Below are 9,758 nucleotides of genomic sequence, written 5' to 3' on the forward strand. Positions count from 1 at the left end.
CATGTTTCAAGTGTGGAGAGTCGGGTCACTATAGTCGAGAGTGTCCCCAGAACAACAACCCCAATCAGTCTGGAAAGTCCGTTGGCCGCGGTAAGCTAGCGGGAAAGACATTCTACGCCAAGCCGGTCACCACTGCACGTGGCCATGTCAACTATGTCTCAGCTAAGGAGGCTTATGAGGATCCTAATGTCGTCCTTGGTACGCTCCTTGTTAATTGCCATCCAGCATCTATTCTTTTCGATACTGGAGCATCTCATTTATTCATATCCGAGAACTATGCTCGATTGCATAACACGACATTCTGTGACATGCCCACTTCCATGGCAATTCAACCTCCGGGTTCCAAATGGCAAACTTCTAGAGTAAGCCATGGGAACGAAATTCTTGTCGATAGACTTGTCTTCCTTCCATCCTTAATAGCTCTCAAGTCCTCGGACATAAACATCATCTTGGGTATGGACTGGATGTCAGCTCATTATGCTAAGATTGATTGTGCCACTAGAACCGTTCAACTTACTCACCCATCGGGCAAGACAGTCAATGTCTTAACTCGAGTGGCCAAGCGCCAGCTTTACTCCCTAAATGCCAACCCCCTTCCAGACCTTGAAGATATTCTGGTAGTCCGGGACTTTCCGGATGTCTTTCCAGAAGAACTGCCAGGTGTTCCACCTGACAGGGATGTCAAGTTTGTGATAGACCTTGTTCCGGGAACCGTTCCAATTTCTAGAAGACCCTATAAGATGGCACCCTTAGAACTAGCCGATCTTAAGAACCAACTCGATGAGTCCTTGAAAAAGGGTTTCATCCGTCCTAGTTCCTCTCCTTGGGCTTGCCCCGTCCTCTTCGTCAAGAAGAAGGATGAAACGGATCAGATGGTTGTAGATTACCGACCTGTCAACTTGGTCACCGTCAAGAATAAGTATCCGCTTCCCAGGATCAACGATCTGTATGATCAGCTTGCTGGATCCTCGGTCTTTTCCAAGATGGATTTGAGGTTGGGCTACCATCAAATCAAAATTAGAAACGGGGACATTCCCAAAACGGCCTTTGTTACTCGTTATGGCTAATACGAGTACACCGTTATGTCCTTCGGTTTAACCAATGCCCCAGCCACATTCTCTCGGTTAATGAACTCGGTCTTCATGGAGTATTTGGATAAATTCGTCGTAGTATACCTCGATGATATACTCATCTACTCCAAGAATGAAGAGGAACATGCCGAACATCTAAGGCTGGTATTGATGAAACTTCGAGAGCATCGCCTTTATGCCAAATTCTCCAAGTGTGAATTTTGGTTGCCAGAAGTGACCTATCTAGGCCATGTAATCTCTGGCAAGGGTATTGTTGTCAATCCCGACCAAGTTTAGGCCATCCTTGATTGGACTCCACCTGAGACGGTCAAGCAAGTTCGGAGCTTCCTTGGCTTAGCGAGCTATTGCCGCCGCTTCGTCGAGAATTTCTCCAAGGTTGCTAAACCTCTAACTGAACTCCTCAAGAAAGATAAAAAGTTCGAGTGGACCCCACAGTGCGAGTTCAGCTTTCAGGAACTGAAAAGACGCCTGACATCTGCTCCCGTACTAGTACCACCATATTTCTCCAAGGACTTTATTATCTATTGCGATGCCTCGTGACAAGGACTGGGTTGCATACTCATGCAAGATCGTCAGGTAATTGCCTATGCTTCACGGCAATTACACCCCCATGAGGAAAACTATCCAACACATGATCTAGAGCTTGCAGCTGTAGTCCATGCACTCAAAACTTGGTGACATTACCTTCTCGGTAATCGTTGCGAGATCTTCACCGATCACCAAAGTTTGAAATATATCTTCACCCAACCGGATTTGAATCTCAGGAAACGACGTTGGGTCGAGTTGATCTTGGATTACGACATAGGAATAACTTACACCTCGGGCAAGGCCAATGTCATGGCTGATGCGCTAAGTCGTAAATCCTATTATAACAACCTGATGTTACAACAAAGTCAACCACTTCTCCATGAGGAATTTCGTAAGCTTAATCTTCACATTGTTCCTTGAGGATTCCTATCCACCCTGGTGGCGAACCCTAACCTTACGGATCAAATCATAGCTGCCCAGAAGTGTGATAAGGGCATATCCCGGATTAAGGAAAACATTGCTAGCGGAGTTGCTAAATGTTTTTCCATGGATGAGTGAGGTGTTGTCTTCTTCGAGAACCGCTTGGTGGTTCCCAATAAACAACATTTACGCCAGTTGATTCTTAAGGAAGCTCATGAATCCCCTCTCACCATTCATCCCGGTAGTACTAAAATGTATCAAGACCAACGCCAGAGGTTTTGGTGGACTAGGATGAAGAGAGAAATTGCTCAATACATTGCTAGTTGCAACGTCTGTCGTCGTGTTAAAGAAGAGCATCAACGGCCTACTGGCACCCTTCAACCTTTGGCTATTCCTGAGTGGAAATGGGATAAAATCAGTATGGATTTCATTACTGGGTTTCCCAGGACCAAGGAGGGAATAATGCTATCTTCGTCGTGATCGACCGTCTTTCCAAAGTAGCCCATTTCCTACCTGTTCGTGAGAGTATCACCGCTAGCCAACTAGCTGATTTATACATCTCCTGAATAGTGTCTCTTCATGGTGTCCCATTGGAAATTAACTCAGACCGTGGGAGTCTCTTCACCTCTCGATTTTGGGAAAGTTTCCAAAATGCTATGGAACTCGTCTCTCTTTTAGCACCACCTTCCATCCTCAATCAAGTGGTCAAGTAGAGCGAGTCAATCAAATTCTTGAAGATATGCCCCGAGTTCTGTCATCTCATTCGGAATGGGTTGGGAGAAATGCCTTCCATTCGCGGAGTTTGCTTATAACAATAGTTATCAAGCTAGCTTGGGCAAAGCTCCGTTCGAAGTTCTCTATGGACGAAAATGTCAAACGCCTCTTAACTGGTCAGAAACCGGGGAAAGACAACTCTTTGGCCCGGATATGATTCAGGAAGCAGAAGAGCATGTTCACGTTATTTGTGAGAAATTGAAAATAGCCCAATCTCGTCAAAAGAGTCAATATGATCATAAACATAAGCTCATGACTTATGAAGTCGGCGAGAAGGCTTACCTTTGGGTTACTCCGTTAAAGGGAACCTATCGTTTCGGTATCAAAGGCAAATTGGCTCCGCATTACATTGGACCCTTTCGCATTCTTGCCAAACGAGGAGAAGTTGCCTACCAATTGGAACTACCTTCGCATCTTTCCAGAGTTCACGATGTCTTCCACGTTTCTCAACTCAGGCGTTGCTTCACGGATCCTATCCGTGGAGTGGACCATGAAACGCTTGATCTACAAGACAACCTCTCATATCGGGAATATCCCGTTCGTATCCTTGATCAAGCCGAGCGTACCACTCGACGCCATAATATCAAGTTTCCCAAGGTTCAATGGTCACACCATTCCGAGAAACAAGCCACTTGGTAAAGGGAGGATCGTCTTCGACTCGAGTACCCCACCTTCTTCCCGGAGGATCCTAAATCACGGGATGAGATTCTTTTGAGTGGGGGTGAGTTGTCACACCCTAGCTGGTTCATGCATTAGAGTGTTGCATCATGTCTACTTTTACAGAAACTTGAAATGGGGATGACAGAACCCCCAGCACCCCCTGGAAACAACTAGGGTTTACTAAAATTATTTTCAATGAACCCAAAATGCCCTTCACAAAATGTTCATCATTTCTGGATTGGGTTAAAACCCCTGGCAAAAATGGTGCACTCTTTTCTAGGACATTCTGGATTCTTTGAATTAAATCATAAGTATTTGAATTTGGGCATTTAAATGCTATAGACTATTTTAAATGCCCAAATAATTCTGGATTTAAGTGAGGTCTATTAGGAATAATCCCAACAGAGCCCACAATTATTTTCAGGATTTTAGTAAGTGCCTAAGTATTTTTAATAAAGCCCTAAAGTTACAGGAAAATAGAAAAGGAAAACAAAACAGGAAAAGAGAGAAAGAGAAAGGCTTACCTGGCGCCCACCCAGCAGGACCACCTGTCGGCCCAGCCCAGCCACCGCTCCAGCAAGCTGCTTGGCTTGGCCAGGCAGGCAAGCAGCTGCTCGACGGCGAGTGAGGGAGTCCTGGATTAGGGGGTGTCCGGATGGCCGGACTATACCTTCAGCCGGACTCCTGGACTATGAAGATACAAGATTGAAGACTTCGTCCCGTGTCCGGAAGGGACTTTCCTTGGCGTGGAAGGCAAGCTTGGCGATACGGATATGTAGATCTCCTACCATTGTAACCGACTTTGTGTAACCCTAACACTCTCCGGTGTCTATATAAACCGGAGGGTTTTAGTCCGTAGGACAACATACAGAACAACAATCATACCATAGGCTAGCTTCTAGGGTTTAGCCTCTCCGATCTCGTGGTAGATCTACTCTTGTACTACCCATATCATCAATATTAATCAAGCAGGACGTAGGGTTTTACCTCCATCAAGAGGGCCCGAACCTGGGTAAAACTTCGTGTCCCTTGCCTCCTGTTACCATCCGGCCTAGACGCACAGTTCGGGACCCCCTACCCGAGATCCGCCGGTTTTGACACCGACATTGGTGCTTTCATTGAGAGTTCCTCTGCGTCGTCGCCGTTAGGCTTGATGGCTCCTACGATCATCAATAGCGATGCAGTCCAGGGTGAGACCTTCCTCCCCGGACAGATCTTCGTCTTCGGCGGCTTCGCACTGCGGGCCAATTCACTTGGCTAATTGGAGCAGATCCAAAGATATGCCCTTGGCCGTCAGGTCAGATTTGGAAGTTTAAACTACACGGCTAACATCCGCGGGGACTTGATCCTCGACGGATTCGAGCCACTGCCGAGCGCGCCGCATTGTCACGACGAGCAGGATCTAGCTCTGCCGCCGAATAGTGCCCTCAGGCCGCACCCGCATCGGCTTCGAACCTTAATTTGGAGCCAACTGCGCCGATCAAGGCTGGGTGGTCGGCCGCTGCCTCGGTGGCTGCAATCCCAACGGTGATCGAGCCGAACACCAGCCCCGCACTCTGCGAGACTTGTGACTCCAAGGAGCCGGACTCCTCTCCAGACTCTGAACCCTCCGCGCCCCTGCCGATTGAATCTGATTGGGCACCGATCGTGGAGTTTACTACCACGGACATCTTTCAGCACTCGCCTTTCAGCGATATTCTGAAGACACTAAAGTCTCTCTCTTTATCAGGAGAGCCCTGGCCAGACTATGGTCAGCAAGGTTGGGATATGGACGATGAAGAAATTCAAAGCCCACCCACCACCCACTTTGTAGCCACTGTCGACGATTTAACCGACATGCTCGACTTCGACACTACTAGGAAAAGGCCTACTAATGGCGCACTAGTTTTGCCTACTAATGGCGCATCACTGGTGCGCCATTAGTATCACGCCACTAGTATTTATTAGTAATGGCGCACCACTGGTGCGCCATTAGTATCTGGTATAGTAATGGCGCACCACCCAGTGCGCCATTAGTATATAACACCATGCACCATTAGTATGCCTGCCAGGGGCCATATTTAACCATGTGCTTTGGCACACTAATGGCGCACTGCGGATGGATGCCATTAGTATACTTGGCATACTAATGGCGCACTCTGTAGTGATGCGCCATTAGTATGAATATTAGGTTTTATTTTTTTACTTTTCTGATTTTTGCACAGGTTACAAAATATATTATTTGACAGAATATAGAGAGTAGCACACAGCAATAGCAGATTCATCGAATACAATAGAAGATTAGTCTCCGAATACAATTCATCATATTAGTCTCCGAATTCAAAAGACCGAACAAAGATAAAACATTACAAGTCTCGAGACCGTGAGTATCGAGTTTGTCGGAAGTAATACTAATCCTAACAAGTCCTACTAATCATCGTCATACAACTTCTACTCGTTATTCATAACAAGTCATACGATCATCATCTTGATAGTCATCGAACCAACCCTACTTAATTGTTCTTAGCACATGATCATCAGTATTAGGCAGGACCTAAATACCCTATTTAAGCTAAAATAGCATAAAACAATATAGACCCTGATTCTCCATTATGGAGAATGGAGAACATCCTGTCTCCAATTCTTGCGCTTCGCTTCCTTTTGATTCCAAGAAGCTCTTACGACTGTCCATACATTTTTTCCATCCTTTGATTTTCATGTCTCCACTTCTTTTAGAAATCTCGTATGGACAGTTGAGATTCGTAGGATGACCTGGCTGTATGTTCAAAACATTAAGACTACCTTTCTAATACATCATATGAGGCACACAATTCTCTGGGATTATCTGTTGAAAAACATAGTAATAACTTCATAGTTAGCAATGATGTACTAGTTTTAGAAGTATGCAAAAGATGCACGGATGTCGTAATAGTAAAAATCTTACCAGGGTATCTCCATGGTAGTTACCATAGTTGAACACATGCACTAGTGGCACGTATTTACCATAATGTTGAGGAGTTTGATTGTGGATATTGTAATTCTCAATGTTAGTACAAAATCCGACCAGATGATTTTTCTCCTTGTAAGTTGTTAATTCGGAGGCATCAGTGTAGTGGGTTTTGTCTACCATCTCCCGCACATTCTTTGAGCAATAAAAATAAGCTGTCAGTGGAAATAAGCTATCAACTATTTTGAAATAAACAATATAAATTAGCTAATAACTATGTTTGAGAAACTCACATAGCGGTAGAACTGGAGGCGTATCAACAAGGACCCAAATGTCCATATTGTCTTGGTTGATGTCAGGATTACCAAGATCCATGGTGATAAGCATACCCTCATCAAAACCCTACATCTTGCAAAATGCTTCCCAATTTTTGCAACCGAAATGGGTTATGCTCTCAGAATTATATAGATTTACTTCAAAGTCCACATCGTGATGAGTCCTTAGGTGAATTTTCTTTGTTTCGGAAATTTCAGGGTCTTCAAAATCCATCCTCTCCAAGAGATAGCGTCTTGCATGGCATGGGATAAGCTATACTTCAATTGTGAAAGATGAAAATTACACATTGAAATAGTTGAAGTCATGCTTAATTATGAAAATAACACTTGTCGTCCTTGTGTACCATTTCAACTTCGAAGGTCTCCTCGAGCTTAATGCTGAAGTGCCAATCATCGTCCAGGTGAGGCATGTCGCACAGACCTCGATCGTCGTGGCACCAGTCGCACTCCCCCGGGAGACTTTCGTCGTCCGATGATGATGACGACATATCCTACGTTCATAATTCAAAACTACATCATTTAGGGTTTGTCGACACTAAGGCATCCTAAAAGCTAAGCTTTTATCATTTAGGGTTTGTCGACGCTGAGGCACCCTAAAAGCCTAAGCTTTCATCATTTAGGTTCTTATCGACACCGAGGCACCCTAAAAGCCAAGGTTTTATCATTTAGGGTTTGTCGACGCCAAGGCACCCTAAAAGCCTAAGCTTTCATCATTTAGGTTTTGTCGACGCCGAGGCACCCTAAAAGCCTAAGTGTACATCATTTAGGTTCTCATTGACACCGAGGCACCTTATAGAAGCCAAGTTAAGTTTTCATCATTTATGGTTTATCGATGCCGAGGCACCCTAGGTTGGGCCTAATCACTTGGCACTAATCACTTGGCTCTATTGCCACCTATGTTGGGTTTATCATCTAGGGTTTATTGATCCTAACGAGAATTCTAAGTTGGGCCTAATCACTTGGCTCTATTGCCACCTATGGTTTAATGCAGCAAGAATGGCGGGGCAGTTGATCCTACTTAAGTAAGTACTAAGATACCCAGGCCCATGCATTAGTCGCAAGTACCCCATATGTCCTATTTTTAGCAAAGTCATGCTAAAATTCACGGAAAATGTCGGCATGACCTTTGCTGAAAACAGGACATATGGAGTACCCGAATTTGCCGGAATGGAAGTTAATCGACATTCCGGCAAACTCAAGGGCCTCTCGGGGTACAGCAGCAGCATCACAAGTTGACAAAATTCCCAAGTAGTACAGGAACAGCATCACAAGTAGTACCAATGAACATATAGTCCAGCAATTTAAAAAAGCTAAAGTTCTCAGGATGAAGTAAACAGGAGTATCCAGAATAGTTATTTGCTTGATCTCAAGTTTGACATATACGATAGTGATAGATGTAAGGAGCAGAACAATGCCAAAGCCACAACCTCAAATCAGGAACAAATAAAAACACAAACTACAAATTGATGCAATCTAAATATACTTTTCCCTTACAACAAAATAGCACTGTGATTTACAATGTAATACTCCAAGCTTAGCTGAATATTATCAAAGGTAGGACTATTTAGTTCATGAAACATAACATAAAATTTTGTTTCCTCTTGTTCAGTAATAATTAGTTTTTTTAATGAATAACAATGGCATTTGATTTCTGCTGGTTTATTTAGAAACAACAGATCCCCAAGTCAAAAAACCAGAATGCTGGAACACTTCAGGAGCACTTGAATTTCAAATTCTGCTGGTTTCTGTTGTTTATATTTAAATAAACAATGCAACTTCAGTAACATGGAACTAAGAGCAGAATAGTTATTTGGGGTACTAGCTAGCCAGACACCACCAATTATGAAACTTAGTTGTTAGCTGAATATTTCAAAGCAGACTTAGGTACAGATGTCACCCATACTACCTTGGTTGGAACATTCAATGCAATCTACCGGGACAGTAATAAGGCATGCATTTACAAGTTTAAGAAAAGTCTATAGATCTTGCTTCAGTTAATCTGCAAGGAAGCCTATAGATCTTGCTCGAATGCAGTAGCAAACTGAAGAGGAAAAACTGAAGATTACTGTGAATAACAATGTACAGTAGCAAACTCAAACTGAATCCAGTAACCATCTGAATTTACAGTAGATTTTCTACTCCAAGTTCAAGCCCAAACATCTGAATTACTTTAGCTAAGACTGTACATTTCTGAACTTGTCTCAATTGTTGAACATGTTTCAATTGGAAACCTCGACGGTGCACCAGGTGGAAGAGGAGAGCAGCATGGGGAGAGGGGAAGCTCACCGGGTGGCACAAGGAGGCCGGCGAGAGCTTAGTAGCAGCAGAGGGTGGTGGTGCCTGAGGGGGAAGATGAGGGCGATGCAGCGAAGACGAGCTCGAGGCCGGGGTCGGGAAGGACGAAGCGGAGCTCGTGGACTTGCCGCCGAGGTGCGGGGACGGCGATGGCCACGGCTAACACGGTGACGAGGCTCGGGATCTGGCGGAGAAGGCGAGCGGGGGAGAGGGCGAGAGGGCGAGCACGGTGGCGCGGCTATGGCGTCGGCCGGGCGGCGGAAGGAGGGGGCGCGCGTGAGGGTGTGGCGAGGGGGGATCAAAGTGGATCTGGCGAGGGAGGGACGAAGGGATCAGTCGAATTAGCAATGGCGCACCCGAGAGCGGTGCGCCATAAGTAATCTTTTTTTGAAAGCAATGGCGCACCACCCAGAGGTGCGCCATAAGTAACTTTTTTTGTATAAGTAATTTATTATTATTATTATTATTTTTTGTTGCATATAATAATTTTTTAGAAAATGCATATGAATATGAAACAGTAATAATTTTTTTATAAAAATAGTAATAATTTTTTTAAAATATCATCAAATTTGTTATTTGAATATATTTATGAATCAAAAAAATATCATCAAATTTATTATTTGAAAATATCATCAAATTTGTTATTTGAAAATATAAACAAATTTGTTTTTTTGGATTTTTAGTTGCATTCATTTGTGACGGTGGAGCGGGGGAGGGTGCGGGGGGTCG

Source organism: Triticum dicoccoides, chromosome 3A, assembly GCF_002162155.2.
Source record: "Triticum dicoccoides isolate Atlit2015 ecotype Zavitan chromosome 3A, WEW_v2.0, whole genome shotgun sequence".
NCBI lineage: Eukaryota > Viridiplantae > Streptophyta > Magnoliopsida > Poales > Poaceae > Triticum > Triticum dicoccoides.